This window comes from Berghia stephanieae, chromosome 3 (assembly GCF_034508935.2).
Source record: "Berghia stephanieae isolate SIO BIC M18660-M18661 chromosome 3, UCSD_Bste_1.3, whole genome shotgun sequence".
Taxonomy (NCBI): Eukaryota; Metazoa; Mollusca; class Gastropoda; order Nudibranchia; family Aeolidiidae; genus Berghia; species Berghia stephanieae.
Window position 1 is genome coordinate 68,414,168 of NC_088362.1, and position 17,020 is coordinate 68,431,187.

Genomic DNA, 17,020 nt, shown 5'->3' on the forward strand with positions numbered 1-17,020 from the left:
TGAGACGGAGAGAGTGAGGTAGACATGAAGAAAGGGGTGGAGGCGGAGCAAAGAATTGTAGGGATAGTTAAATAAAGCATTTTGTTTCAAAATAAGTCATAGTCAATCATCTGGAAACATTGACCAATTAGATTGCAATTAAAGAAATGGGCTGGTCAAATTATTCATTGCATTGTTTCCATTTTGAGTCAGATGACAGCTTGAGGAGGAGGGGTGGGGCTTATTGTGTAATGACATACATGTAAACATGTTATTGAATCTGTCAAGTTTTTCTTAGCGTTCACCACATTGTTGATTGTCTAAAAAGACTCCCCCTTCTTTCAGTATATAAAGAAAGCACGACAAACGAACACCTCTCTCTCTCTCTCTCTCTCTCTCTCTCTCTCTCTCTCTCTCTCTCTCTCTCTCTCTCTCTCTCTCTCTCTGTCCCTCTCTCCTTTTCATCTATCTATCTATCTATCTATCTATCTATCTATCTACCTATCTATTTATACATTGATAGGCCCGTTTCTCTTTCTGTTTATCTATCCATACATCTAACTCTTTTTCATTTTTTTAGTTACACGCATTTCCATCGGCAGTTCATTAATTGTAGAAGGCTCTATTTACTATTCTGCTTTTGTGCTTAAAATTAAATGTTTATCCTACAACAATCTCTGTAAGTGTAAGATTGCGCAACTCTTGTCCTATTAAAGTCTTAGCATGTCCTATAATTTCATGAATAAAGAAAGAGGGACAAAGTACTGTCATCTCAATCATTAACCAATGCAGATAGACAAAGAAGTAAAAGCACGCGGTGTGTATTAAATACATATGTAACACACGCATGCTGACGTCATGACACATTGCCCGGGCATTTTAATGGCCAACGGGTGCATATGATGATCCTTGACCAATCAGAATCATTCATTTGTAAGGTTGTCAGGGATAAACCTAGACTTGTTTACAGTTTTTAAATTTCATTATTGGTTGAACCATGAAATTATGGAAACAGACATGCTTTCCCGGAGATAGATAAAGACACGCCCTTTGCTGTGGTATCTTACATGGTATTGGTGTACGAAAAGACTTAATATTACTAAGTTTTGGAAATGGTGGCTCTCTGAGAGAAAGTCAACTCTCGTTTTGAATGTCTCTCTGATAGTTGCATTTTAAAACTTTAAATTTATATTACTTATCGTCAATATCTATGTTGAATAATTATGTTTTCATGTAGAAAAATGATTGTAGTTTCTGAAACAACCAAAAAATGAAATTTGATAATTTTGACCATTACCACTTTAAAACCGGTTTTCTTCGTTTTCCAAATCCCGACCTAATACCGCTTCGAGGCGTAGGGTCACATATTATCTGAAGTCTTTTTCTGTCAATATCAAGAAGAATAACTTCGTAAATACTCAGGCTTCAATTGGTTTATCTTGGTTACCCCGCTTTACAGTTTTTACTTCTTTTTTTTTTTGGAAAAGTTTATATTCTTATTAATGGAATAATACACAATACTGATAGGAAAATAGTTTAACCTTGAGTAATCGTGTTCAGTACCGTTTGACATAAGCACAGTTATTGGCCTGTAATAATACTGGTAAGCTCTTTGGATTTCTGAGGCAAATGTTTCATGTGGGGAAACCACTTCGCTTTAGTGATACTGTGATACCTATAGCCCAGTTGATATTACACTCGCATCACAAACAATGAGACCAGTGACAGTTCCTGGTACAATAGAGGTTATTTCTGATCCCCTGTCTACCATTGAGTGATAGGATAAATTCGGGTAATTAGTTTTTTGTACTATCCGTGAAGTTCCGATGTGAAGATGTATTATTGACCGTGAAAGCACTCTGTCTCGCACATAAAAATGCGGTTAGACAGACAATGGTGACAACTTCCCACTTCTTTGGCTGTCTAAAGACGTCAATATGCTTCAACAGTCGTAACGTCACTTCCCTCGTAATGACGCATGGTAACTTAGTAACTGGCTCTAAACTATCGGAACAACGGCGGACGCCCTTATTAAATATTTCTCCGACGAGCATAAAAGCGTATCTAGAGGAGAAAAAAACATTACAAATATGATCTTGTTTTGACTTTTTCCACATTCTGATCACAAGACATATGAAAAGTTATAGCCAGCATGAAGAATAAAAATTACCGATTTTCTTAGTTTAAAACCACGATGGCGGTCGTTGCGGGGCGACGTGACATCAGACTATTGAATCCAATTGCAATTTACTGGAGTGAACACATTTGTTACCCGACTCAGTTGAGTAATAGTTGCCCATATATTAGAGACTGTAATCTCAGTTTAGTGGTCTCTATGTACTCGTAGAAATCACCAAATCCTTTAACCCTCTCCTTACCAATTACAGGAAAATTGTCACAGTCATTTCGATTCATTGAACATTCTTATTTTTTAGAGTGATTTGTTCAGGGACGGCTGGTAATAATGGGCAGGGTGGGCAAATACCAGCCTGTTTTTTCAAGTTATATGCTGTATTACCAGGTCTGAAATAATCAAATTTAAATTAGATAATTTCAAAAGTTACTACTTAAACTTTATACTTCGTACTGAAATCAATTTGTGTGTATTTTTGATAGATTGCGAATCACCATGCATCCCTTAATGCATAAACCGGGATACGCTCCTGTTCTTTTTTTATCACCCCCCCCCCCCCCAACCACTCCACTCCGCCCACATCGTCATCTCATCGTCTCGTCGCCTGACGGTGAACTAACTCCGATTTTTGCTGTCTGGCCTCTCTAGTACTAGGTCGGGCTAATTCAAATGAGCCCACCTTATTAACCAGTGAAAACTAAATAGAGATTTTGGCAAACGAACTTTTTCTTATTTATTGCCTTACTTGTGCTGGTACCATTGATGTAATGACTTTGGGAATGTTCCAGTATTGAATTAAATTTATTAATTTACTAATTTTACATCAATTTAGTATTGATTTGTGTTGTTTTTATATATTTGTTTATCCATTTAAACTTTTCTTTTTTTTTTTCTCGTTTTCTTTAGTGCTTCTCAAAACTCATTTATTTAAATTGTTTTCTTATTTGTTTTTTGTTGTTGTTGTTTTTTTGTTTTTTTTTTTTGTTTTTTAACAAATTAATTTGTTAGTTCTTTTTTTTTTTTAATTCTTAAAGTAATTACCCCTGTATTTTTATTGCCAGACAAAATAATTTTGCAAAACAATGTAATTTTCTATTGTATTCCGTATAATAAAACAAAACACTTTTATTCAAAAGTCACGACTAAATAAATATATAAAATACAACCACCATTTTGGTTTGCTCAACATTTGAATTAGTATACGAGAAATACTCTTCTGAGAAAGGAGAGAGTTGAATTCTAACTGACTTATAGAGGAAATACGGAAGGGTGGGCAGATTCCGTACTTGCCCGTCCTGAAGCTAATACATACATAAGATAGTTCGCGATGAAGAGGCGGGAAGCTCGGGTTGGTTGGGTAAGGAGTAAAGATAACACGGTCGTTATTGTTATAGTCTAACGAATGCATGAGGAGAAATTCGTAACATTATTTTGTCTTAATTGTATTGTATGAAGTATTGGCGAAAGCCTAAGATTAAATAAACGTTGTTTTTGTTTGTCTTATTTTGACTATGGAACTGATACTGATACGAGTACTTGTCATAGCAGAGCTGCCTACTTGAAATAGGAAAATAAAAATCGTAGTTTTCAGGGCTAATAAAATCGTAGATATTTTAACTACCCTTTTAAAAAATGACCGGAATTTCGACTGTTTTGATAGATATCAATTTTTTTTAAACGAGAAAAAATGATTGGAAACGTAATAATGATGGTGATGGTGGTAGTGATAGTGGTAGCGGTGGTGGTAGTAGTAATGATGGTGGTGGTAGTAATGATGATGGTAATATTATTATTGTTATTATTATTATTATTATTATTATTATTATTATTATTATTATTATTATTATTATTATTATTATTATTATTATTATTATTATTATTATTATTATTATTATTATCATCATCATCATCATCATTATTATTATTGTTATTATTATTATTATTATTATTATTATTATTATTATTATTATTATTATTATTATTATTATTATTATTATTATTATTATTATTATTATTATTATTATTATTATTATTATTATTGTACGTATTGGTGGTATTACTATTGTTGTATTTTTGTGTGGTTATTAATGGTATCAGTTTATTGTTTGGTTCCATTTACCATTTTTCCCCACTTTCATGTGGTCATCAAATTGTATGATTTATTGTCGAAAGCCTAAGATTGAATAAACTTTGTAATATCGTATGGTAACCATCATTGTCGACGACATCGTCGTTGTCATCATAATCATCATTATCATCATCATCATCATCATCATCATCATCATCATCATCATCATCATTATCTTCATCATTAACAACAACAACAATATTAACAACAAGTACTACAATAGCAATAAAAACAATATCAACATCATCATAACATTTCCGTCATCGTCTCCACAACTATCATTCTAACCAACAGCACCACCAAAACCACTACCATAATTACATCCTCCTCCACCAACACAAACCACCGCTACCACTATTCCAACCACTACCACCACCGGCACAATCACTCTAATCATCAAGACAGCATTGAAATGCAATTTGAGCTCTGAATGAAACTCGAGTCATATCGCTGTTGTTGCTTCTCGATTAAAACTTTAAGGTTACTACATACTACTGAAAACCAATAATGTAACAGAAATATTAATCTCGCCGTTGAGGGATTAAAGCAAATCTTTAATTTTTTCGAGTGAACGAAATGGACTTGTATTGTCAAGGTGTTGTCGCATTATGTCTCGTCGCTTTATTTTTTAGTGGTATTCTCTTTCGTGATTCAGTTTTGATTACGTTTGGAATAATTAAAATCTACTTGTATTGTCATTTCATTGTGAATGTGATTATTTGTGGTTGAAATATTATTTTTTAAAGGTGAAAAAAAAATAATAATTAAAAAAAAAATAATTAAAAAATAAATAAATAAATAAAATAAAATAAAATAAAAAAATATATATAATATATATATTATATATATATATATATATATATTTATGACCGAATCATCTTTGCCCCACCACTGTAAATAGGCTAGAACCGCCACTGGATTTGTTTTCTATTATATCACAAAGTTTGAATAAAAATATTTGTTTAAGCTTTAAGAACTAAATACTGTTGTGTAAAACTTGCTTCTGAGTTTTAAGAAATTAAGGAGCAGTCACCGGTGTAAGATAAAGATAAAGGGTAAATGAAAGGTGTCAGTCGAGATCGACTGATTTTGGGGTGGTTATTTCTTGGATTTCTTGCTTTGTTTGTCATCTTTCATACACACTTGTTCAGTCAGTTCTTTAACTTTTATGTTTATAGTGTAAAAAAGTCAGTTTTTGTATTTTGTAGATATAGCATTTCGGGTTTTTTAAAAACTGAAAAAAGGTCGATAAAGAGAAAGATAAAGTGTAATGCGAGTCTTCCTCATTACATTGTTCAATGCGTTATAAACATAGATGTAGTGATCTATTTTAAATCTCTCCTAACTTTCACAGGATTTTAAATGCATATTTTCTAACAGCGTCGCCCTATACTTTATGATTTTATTATCCCAGCATAATTAATGCATAAGTCTGATGCACTTACAAAGACGCCAAATTATGATATTGAATAAATGAACGGCCAGCCGAGAGACGAGAGATGGCATATGACTGCATAATTAATCGGCTGATCAAAGCGGCAGTAACATTATCCTAAGATTACGTTATGACGCGTTAACCTGACAGGCCAGCAGGAATAGCTTAAGCGGAATATGATTGGATTCGACCAAATGACCAGTGAAATTCTGAAACTAACGAATCCAGGAACATCATTACTTTCTAGGATTGACTAAACTCCGGTCATATTTCTATATAAGCAAAGGCTCAGCTAATTCGGTCTCTCTCATTCCATCAACTCTATCACCAACATGCTATTATAGCGGTCAACTTGAAATTCTATTTAGTGGAAACATTGTGTGGACAAGGGTATGAATAAATATATCAATCTTATGGCTTTGGACTTAAATTGTGTTGTGATTAATTAATGTCATTTAAAACTAGTACGTGTAGTGAGTAACAATTAATATAGTGTATTTGCCTGGGCCGTAAGTAGACGCAACCTATAAAATAACAGAAATGGATAACTCATGTTATTATAACCAAATATTTCATTCAATCTCTTTATCTAAAAAGGTATTGTATGTAACAAAGTGACCGTTGCCCCGATGTTACTTAAGCGCCGGAGTGAGTTCGCAATGCGCCCACTACGCACTCAGTCCGTCGCCTTTACCTATTATTGTCAATGAACACAAACAGGGACGTAACACACCGACAAGCAAACAAGTGATGTACAGTTTTATATCAAATGGTTTATTTATGTATTGAATAAAGAGAAATAATGAAAGAAAAGGAAAAGAAGTAGGTCTTATTCATATATAGTAGTAATGATGTATTACAAAATAAAGGGTTGGAATATGAAGATAGAGCAGAAGAAATAATGAAGAGAATAATTGAAGAAGAACAGAAATCACAAAATAAAATATAATACTGTATCTCTAAGGGCGCCCTTACCTTAATTTAGCATCTAATCTAACACATAACATGACGACAGCAACCAAGGCAGGACAGCAAAGATGATAAGTATAGTTTCCGATGGATGAAGAATGTCTTATCAAATGTTTATCGATCAAATGTGTAAAATTGTTTTCTTTCGTTCCCAAATAAGCACTGTTCCTTGTATTGTTAATGTTTCTTTGATTTCTTCAAAATATTAATGTTTGATTTCAAATCAACGTTAAAACAACCTCACGGCAACCTTAGGTCAACCTCAAGCCAACTGGCTTCACTAAATAAGGAAGGATATAGAAGGATTAATTAATCAAAACCAAATATTATATCAATCTATTAATAAAAGTAATAAATCAACAAAACTGAATAGCAGTGAATACACTTAGTTAATGTCATTATATTTATGGACTCACTATACTAAAATCAAAATTCCTCATCAACTATCAGTCACCCCTATTAGGGAACCATTACTAAAATAACACAAAATATCACTCAGCTTTCACAATAAATATTAATTTTGAAATATTACCAGAGCCAGTAAAACAATGTAATTAAAATAAAAAGCCTCAAAGGCGTCACAATAACGACTTGGACGGAGAAATACTGCCACAAACAGTATCACCGCTGCCACAAACAGCATAAACTTTGGGAATTTATTTATTATAATTTTAGTGCTATCTTCGAGTCACTAACACGTCCGTCCAAGCCGGAGTCTTCAGTTCAACTGATCAAAATATCAGAATCTACAATTGAACCCTTGTTCAACGAAACATTCTGATTGGTCGAAATCTTAAATAATAGAACTAAATTATGGACACCCACCTCTAACACCAAACTTCCGTTCCAACCCATCCCATATCAAATTCATTAACGGATAGTTTGCAGTGCTTAGAAATTTCAATACAACAAACCTATCAAATTACCCAAAAATCGAGCCCCCATGATGCACGTACATCCTTTCTCAAGGTAAAACCCAAGACTCGAAGACAACAACAATGACGGAAAACACGGGGACATCAAAGCTCACCACAATGACTTTAACCTGGGTATCAACCCTTACACCACAGTTATTTACAATGACTCATCTGGAAATCCACCCCTAAACCTTAGTTATTTAAACTGACTTATCCATCAACCCCTGACATAAATCAAACCCTGACATTGTATATATGTATAATATATATATATATATATATATATATATATATATATATATATATATATATACAATGTAAATATATATATATATATATACATATATATATATATATTTATATATTACATTTACACATTACAATTACAATTACAATTATTACATTGACTGTCTGCTAGATGACACAGGAATGGACAACACCCTGGAGCTGCGTACGCTTATGGAGGACAGGACAGAATGGCGAAGACTTGTGGTTCATGTTGGGCGCCCCAAGGGGCGGCCAATACGCGATAGTATTATTATGTATTTATATGTATTGATTCTAATGCTCTCATTGTTTACATATCTTTCCCCATCCCACTAAACTACCTGTATCCAGTTAATTAAGGATGATGAATAACAAAAGTTAGATCAGTGGTGATGTCAAGGGTTTGTAAATTTGAAATCCTAACGACATCACTGGTCATAAGGAATACACACTTTTTTGCAGCTTGTCAAAGATTTGCTCCCGTGTATACACAGATCTGGTTACCATTAATCAACCATTTGGTTACACGTTGATCCAGAGCTAAAGCTATTAAGTGACTCACTGGGACAAACAGAGAATGACTATAAGAGGCTCCTCCATAAAATAACCAGGCTGAAGCAACCCTAGCACCGCCACCAGTCATAGGACGGTCGCCACCAGTCACATCAAACCTCTACCAAACTGATAAGGAACCAGTTATAATAATTTGAGAAACGGACCATGGATGGATGAAAATTAACTGCCGATATCCTTAATTCAATTAATTAAAATGAACTATCATTCTTTTGGTTAATTATGTGTTAACGTGTTATTGTGTGAGGTTATTCTGTTGATTTATATTTATGTATTTCTGCTTTAACAGGGATTAATATTTACCTTCGGAATCTATTTATCCCTATATATAACGTACCATAACCTACCACTACTTCTGCTACCTATTTCCTTAAACTTAATATTTTCTTACTTTATGACGAGTTGTCAGGAACTTTAACGCAACTATAACAGGAAAAGGGCAACCCGACGACTTATGTCTTTGGGAAAACTATCTAACTTCTATTTGTCGATTCCTACTTGCCACTTCTCCTACATAGATACAACAATAGACACATTCGGGAACAAACGCATTCCGCCATAAGACAAGTGTCTCATTGATATGATAAAATCAGCGATTAAGTGCTTCTCCCACTTTACAGAAACATGGCGTTATAGACGGCATTGCTTCAAAATGACCATTTTCCTATACACTCCAATCTGTTATGAACCATAGGGGTTATTTACACATTTATTTAATCACAGTGTGAGATTAAGGACTTAGGCAGACCAGGATTCCAATTGAGTTACGATTACAAGAAGACTTCTTAATCCTTGACACCCACTTGTAAAGATTTTACGCTAAATTTGCACTGTTAAAAAATACATTTTTTTCATTTCGGCCGCAATTTATTAACTAAAAATATCGATCTATTAAGATGACTCCAAACTTTTCAGTCTTAAATCTGACACTTCAGGAAATTTGTTGGTTTTTTTTTAAGTCTCAGGTTTGAGGCTTTTTACAAGGTATGAGACATCTAAATAAATGATCGATATTTGAAGTGAATCTTTTCTGGCCAATTTCATTTAAAATGTGTTTAGTCAGTGTACGGGAATACAGTCGTCAATTGAACGGACCAGAATGTTTGGTGAAGCATGGAAATCAATCGACTGTGTTGGTGTGATCTTAGGTCAATTCCCTATGAGATAATTGCTTGGCATATCAAATCTCAAAACCGACTAGGAAGCAATGGACAGGCACATGTGTAAAATAATAATCTGTAGAAATTCGAGGAAGGATGTTTTTTGGGGGGAAGATAATTTTTCTTGTATTTTCCTTTCTGGTTTGTCTGTTTCTTTGTCACAGCGTCTTTTGATGGGCAGCGTGATTGAGTAAATTACTTTTTTTCCGACAGAGATAACGCTGTTACAGGTCAAGAACTAATTTTACACCTGAGTTCGACGAGAGAATGTGAGTAAAGAGCCTTTTCCAAAGACTCAACCATGCGCCGCTCAGAGCAGGATTCGAATCCAGGACCTTCTGATCCGAAGGCTGGTGTCATACCACAAGACTGCATAGCCGCACGTGGAGCATTGTGATACACATTATTATTATGAATCCGTTGAAAGGCAATTTGGTTTATCCATATTTAATTTGTTAACTGTTTTTTTTTTCTTTTATTGTGTTTGTGTCAGCGCGCGAAAAAAAAAAAAAAATAGGGTAAACTCTGGCAAGAGGCACAAGGTGAGTGATAGATTGAGAGAGAGAGAGAGAGAGAGAGAGAGAGAGAGAGAGAGAGAGAGAGTGAGTGAGTGAGAGGGAGACAGAGAGAGAGAGTGAGAGATTTGGGACAAGAGTATTCAAGGGGGCATTCGAGCATGACGTTTGATTTATTTTAAAAATTACACTGTTGATTATGTTTACAATATTTGTTTTGGTAAAAATACTTTGGCCCTGTCAACTATGCCTCAATAATTTTAAATACAATTGCTATCTATGTTTTTCATAGTAATAAACAAATAACACACCCACTCACTCATTCACACATATACGCGCGTGCACACACACACACACACACACACACACATTCTCACACACACACATACACTCACAAACAAACACATATACCAAGGATGTCATCTCTCAGATTTTGAAATAATATTTTAATTGTATACGTACGACTCTGCCACAATATACCGGGACTATTCAAGTTTGGCAGTTTTTAAATAATCCTCGGCATTGTAAATACGATATGTCTGTCAAGAGTACGTATCTAAACAGGATTAACCAGTAGAGTTTTGACCAATCAAAGCGCGGGATTTTAGATACACCCTCAAAGCCAACTCGGACACATAATATAGAGATGGTTAGTATTTTTCTACCACTGGATAGTTGTGTACTTAGATTTTTTCCACCCCTTTTCTTGGAAAACCCCATAATTTCTTAGTAATAAGTAATAGTTAAATAATGCTTTGAACCCGTGGTATAAAGTATTATTCAACGATTGTAGAATATTTTCGCTTAATTTATTGGCATGAATAAACTCTGAAAAGACAGCTGATTGATCATTTAAAATAACCTTTTAGCGCGCATGAATACAATTCCAACGTTTTTGGGTTTGTTTTTTTTTTTTTGTTTTTTTTTTTGTTTTTGTTTTTTGTTTTTTTGTTTTTTGTTGTTTTTTTTTTTTGGGGGGGGGGGTCAAAGTCAAATTCAGAAAAATACAAATGACGAATCGAAGAAAGTACTGCCTTGCATCATAACCATTAAAATTCACTGTCACATAACGTTGATTCAGATTTATTTTATTATCGTTTTATTTTAGTAATATAAACAAAAAAAAGTAAGTTCATCTTACTCCAGTTATATTTCGGTAGACTTAGAGAATTGTTACCTTCTAATATTAGATTATCTTTCCTGTAATAGCCTTCTCTTTGAATTCAAATTAGTGAATGCGTTTCTTTCTACCTTTTGTCACGTAGCCACCTATTATAAAAGCTGATTGATTTAATCTTTCTTACTCACTTTTCTCAATAACTTATGTCTTGACGTCCAGACCACTCCACTCCTCATATCATTTATATTTTAAAGATTTATATCTTATTATCGGGACTCGGTGGAAAACTCCATTATTTGAATCCACTATCAAGACGCCGGAGCATCATCGGTCACCTTTGCCAGCAACACACTATGACACTATCGAGATTGTCAGATCCGGATCTTGCCGAAAGTACTCTCTGTCTGGAAGTTGGACTTAACAAGTCTGTACAACATTACCCTCAAGATCACAGAAGTTACATAACATTGTTATGTTTTCATTTGTAAGTGTGGTCACTATTTATCTATAATTACATTCGTTTCATTCAATTTTATCTTTCAATATTCACATCATCTTAAACCAACTCTTCATTTGTTCTTTTTTAATTTAAGTAACTAGTAAATTCTGGGGGCCTTGTTTATCACATCTTTATTTTATGAATGTAGTCGAGTTAGCTCACCACCAATTACTTATTCTAACTTAATAATCTTCTGCTGGCGACCCCCCCCCCCCCCTCTCACGGTCACACACACACACACACACACACATGCACACACACACACATATATATATATATATATATATATATATATACATAAATATAATATATATATACATACATAATATATATATATATATATATATATATATATATATATACAACGAGAGAGAGAGAGAGAGAGAGAGAGAGAGAGAGAGAGAGAGAGTGAGAGAGAGCATAATAATAATAATAATAATAATAATAATAATAATAATAATAATAATAATAATAATAATAATAATTTTTAAAAAATTATCGGCAATAGATAAACATCAAACCTTCAACGTTATATGGTCGTCAAATTGATTAGAAGGAGCACAACTTTCCATTATATGTGAGAATCTAAAAAAATAAAAACAAATCTCACTCACACATGACTATAACATAATTTTAAACTTTAATAAATACCTTCAATTTCTTTGTGCCTTCATTGGTGTACATTCGGAAAACAAGATTATCAAACATTGAAAGCTCTAGCACACAATAACAAAACCTAAAAACATAATTAGCATATATGTCTAGCCTAGCAGACGATTTTCTAGTGCCAGATTAAGTTAGAAAAAAATGCCAAATATTTGAATTGGTCTAAGTAAATACCAAAATTTTAGAGGTATCACATTTTCTAGTAAATGCCCGTAGAGGTGGATGACTAATGACAATCTTGAATTGCTTAACCCATTTCCATGGCAAGTGTCTAGACAAGACTCTTTTTTTTTTGTTTAACGACACGTTTTTTAAATTGCATTAAAAGTACCAAATTGGCATCTTGCGAGTGACGTCTAGCCTTTGTTTATAGCCCTTGGACGATAGTTGAGGGGGAATTAGATACAAAATACCCATGAATTGTGAAAATTAGATTTGAAAGCATGACAATTACATATGTTGTAGAATATGACAAATCCTATAATTTATGTTATAGAACCACTCTGAGATATCATTATTAGTTGAGATACAAGCTTTGTAAGATCAGAAAATTTTGAAAGGGACGACAAAAACATTCATTCATTACATTAAAGGCAAGATGACTCAAGGTTGTTTTACGTCATCCTTAGATTCCCATTGGCGATTATTTTTAGCGTCAAACCTCCTTTCACTAAACTTTTGATTCATGAACTATCCAAATTGTTTAATCGTCAATCTTATTCAATCTTGCGAGTTTTTAGGGACTTCTATCATGCAAAATTCTATTATAAGAGATTTGTGTTTATCTGACTTAGCAAGTTTAATCAACTACACTAATAATGACGGACAAACAAACAGACTCGCAGAACATTGCCGGATTAAATGCCGGAAACCGGTGTTGACACAGACAGTGTTCCTTCTCCCCTCCCCCTAATTATTTTTTCTTTCCAAAATTACTGGGATAATCATTTTACGTGTTTTATAGCCTTTTGGTCAGACTTGATGATAGGTTGGGGTCAAGATATCTCAGTTGGTAAAGCACTCGCTTCACACACAAAGGTCTGAGATCGATCCTGGGTGAAGTCGAATTTTTTTTTATACCTGACCTCCCAGTCCACCCAGCAGCTGGGTCTGTTATATCTGGCGGAAAGTACTTTGCGATAGACAAGCTTACTATGAAAAGGGCATCAAGCAATGGCTATTGTCCTCTTCACGCTATAGAAACCGGGATCAAGCCCGGCTTCATAGACCAAATGGCTCTGAAGGACTACTACTTTTTTATAAAATTATATTAGAACGCTGTGACTATCGTCACCATTGTCATCATCATCATCATGATAATCATCGTTATAAAGCAATATTGTGTCAAGCTATTGACGTTACATTATTGGCCGCATGATGGCAATGGGATCATGTTCTATCTGCACTGTGGTGTCCTTGAGTAAGGCACTGCACACAAATTGCCGGCTCGTTCAGGTATAATTAAGCGCTTGGCTAAAAGCACCCGCGACTGTTCTATCTGTTGATAATAACAAGAAATTATGTGTGTAGGAAAGTGCCAGAAGACAACAGAGAATAAAGACTTCGCAGCGACGATGGGGGGCTCTCTATCCGTTGTCCAAAAATGACCCTGTACTGATGGCTTGTTTTGTATAAAATAGGTCTTACGTTATTGTAGCGTTATAAAACTGTAGTATTACTTGTGTATTCCATATGAAATTCTCTTAATTCATAATTGAATGTTGATGGGTCTTTAAAAGAAAGAAAGAAAGTAGAGAGAGAGAGAGAGAGAGAGAGAGAGAGAGAGAGAGAGAGAGAGAGTGAGAGAGAGTAAATGGAAGAATATTACATATAACTGAAGAAAGAAGACGTTTGCATGTTTTCAGATACAACTACAATGGCAAAAAGAACTTCTCGCAGGGACTGATGGGACAAGATTTTAGTATGTCAAATATATAACACTTGCTTCAACCACCCAGGAATACACACGCTACAATTCTTACTACATTTTGTTTTATGTTTTCAACGTTCCTTTTGCTGATTGTCCCTGAAACATTGTCTGTACTTTCCCCACCGGAACCCATTTGTTAGCTACTTTAATGGTCAACAATGTATTTAAATTATTGGACGCACATTGTATTCTCGTAGTTATTTTCCTTGGATAAGTAATGCTGGGGAGAAATAAAAGAGCTGAAAACGCACTGTTATGATCAATTGCGAGAGTGGTTCTATTGCATATGCCATTATAATATGAGTCTTAGCTACCAATTCTGCCAATTTTCATGCTTTCAATCTGAATGTGCACGGTTTTATCCCAATTATCTCTAACACGCTATGATTATCGGCAACCGGTGTTGACACAAGATCGTGAGTTATTTGGCGCGATAAAAAAAAATAACTCACTTAATAAAGTCACACTCATGAAAAGAAGAATATATATTCACTAGATTCGCTCAATCCGATTTTTATATTTAGACGAATGTCCGAGGGTCGTGGTTATATTCACCTCCACACGGTGTTAATTCTCTTTGTATCCATTGTCTTGGAAAATGGGTCCAAATATCTCGGAAGATATTGTAACTAATTTTAGAAAATGTAGCCCATCGTCTCAAAGCGGTATTTTGTCGGGATAAACTAGATGCTGGATATAGAAGTTACAGCCACTGATGTCGTGAAATAAATATTATTTCTTGCACTGTAAAACAAAACACAAAGTTCGTATTTTTCATCATTTTATTTCTAAATTTCCTTTTTGTGGTCAGATTCATCCCGACATGATACCGAGTTGAAACGGTTGATCACATCTGCTCGGCTATGTGATTTTGTGGTATGATAGTTTCTTTCGGGTCGGAACGTCCTGGGTTCATACCTCGCATGGCTGAGTATAGTTGAGTTCTTGGAAAACACTCTTTACTCACATTCTCTCACTGCACTCAGGTGTAAAATGAGTACCTAGCCATTAACAGTTTTGTCTCTGTCTGTTTGTCTGTCTGTCTGTCTGTCTCTCTCTCTCTCTCTCTCTCTCTCTCTCTCTCTCTCTCACTCTCTCTCTCTCTCTTGACTTGAGAGAATGAGTGAGAACTAACCACCCGACCAGCGGTCTAAAAACAAGAAGAAAGAGTCCAGTGACGTCAACTTCATTCATTCTATTAAAAAAGTTATGAGCTAAATCATTTATTCAAATTCGACTCATCTGTGGCTATAGCTTGACCTCAATCGAGAGTCCCAGTGGCTCAGTTTTAAGATCCCCGCTAAAGTTAAGATATTTTCCGACCCGACCCGACCCCCCCCCCCCCCCCCCCCCTTACTCCAACTCCCTACCCAGAATTGATTTGGCAGCTTGGTCTTCACAATCTGGTGAAAAGTTCTTTACGATCGATTGCCGTTCTATCTTAGGGATAGTTTTGCTATACATTTAACGCGACAGTAACCGGATATCAACATTGATGGCAACTGGAGTTTCATTATAAAGAGTCATTTTGTAAGGCATTGTGTTTATTCCACGTACCCTTCACGTAGACTTAATGAGTCTATTCTATTCAAAAGATAGTGGCTTGAAAACAAAGAATCAACAAAGAGAGGAATAAAAGAACAGCCAATGATAGACCTGTTTGGAAACCCTGGCAGGCATTTGTTTGAATCCACACTGTGTTCTTATCGTCAAATCGGCACAATGGCTTGAAATGTATAAATAGAAAATTACGACTGGGTGTCAAAGAATACACAAGGTTCATCAACCATGTGCCTACATTCAGTAATTATCAAGTTTTGAATGAATCAATTCTAAATAATGAGAAAGGACAGTCGCCTGATTTTTGCTGAAGTATGAGTTGTCAGATTGTTAATTACTGCCGTTGTACAAAAACAATATAATATCTGATATACTAGTTGGTAAATATTATGTAAAAATATAGGTAGGTATTCTATTATTATCCTAATTTCATGATTTTCATAAGGCATTCTGTTGCTTGAATTTTAACATGAAGACTTACGTGCCATCGTGTACCAGAGAGCGTGATGTTACTAGCACAAAATAGCCGAATAATTAGTCAACGTCCTTACAACGCCCACTTCTAGGCAAGAGACCAGCAGCTAGTCAGGGACTAGAAAACGTTCATGAAATCCGATTTTTTTAGTCACTTTCTACTCAGGTTTAAGACTAGCAAGTCACTTACTAGACTAGTAAATAACTAAATATAATATAATATAGATTTTCTGCTTTCGCTCCACCTCCGTTCCTGGCTACTTTTAGTGAAGACAAACGACTCGTGCACCCAATCGAAACAGATAAGGGGGTTTTCATCACAAATAATTAATGGTAAATTCAATATCAACCGTTGTGTATAAATTCATACAAGACACCGAAAACAGAGAGCTAACCGATAAAGCACCAATGACCTGAGAACTAGGACCGATAACCACAGTGTAATTAATCTACAAGTGTTACAGATTACAGTCCCTTGATCTGCCAGTCCACTGTTTACGATTTGGAACGGGAGGTTTGCAGTCAAGGCTGTTGGCTTTAATCTGATCGTTAATCGCTGATCCAAACTTCCCTTGCCACCACGGTTGGTAGATAGATCAATAGATATGCTTCATTGCTGTTGTGATACATACTACATAATTGCCCTTGCCTGTGTTATTGGATTGATTATGTTGTAAAGAAAACATTGATTAGG

The 17,020-nt window shown here is 34.8% G+C and overlaps 1 protein-coding gene across 2 annotated transcripts in view; it reads right to left on the bottom strand.

Annotated features, from left to right (window-relative positions):
• Positions 1 to 16,392, bottom strand: part of LOC144968289 (solute carrier family 22 member 16-like) — a 101,779-nt gene extending 85,387 nt beyond the window's left edge. Inside the window, exons 1-2 of one of the 2 annotated variants that reach the window (XM_078906501.1) lie at positions 16,334 to 16,392; positions 6,652 to 6,925 (exon numbers count right to left, since the gene is read on the bottom strand). The gene's annotated coding sequence lies outside the window, so the exon portion shown is untranslated. Of the gene's footprint in view, positions 1 to 6,651; positions 6,926 to 12,347; positions 12,410 to 16,333 lie in introns of those variants that run through there. The other variant, XM_078906499.1, reaches the window with a different exon arrangement.
• Between the last annotated feature and the right edge of the window lie 628 nt (positions 16,393 to 17,020).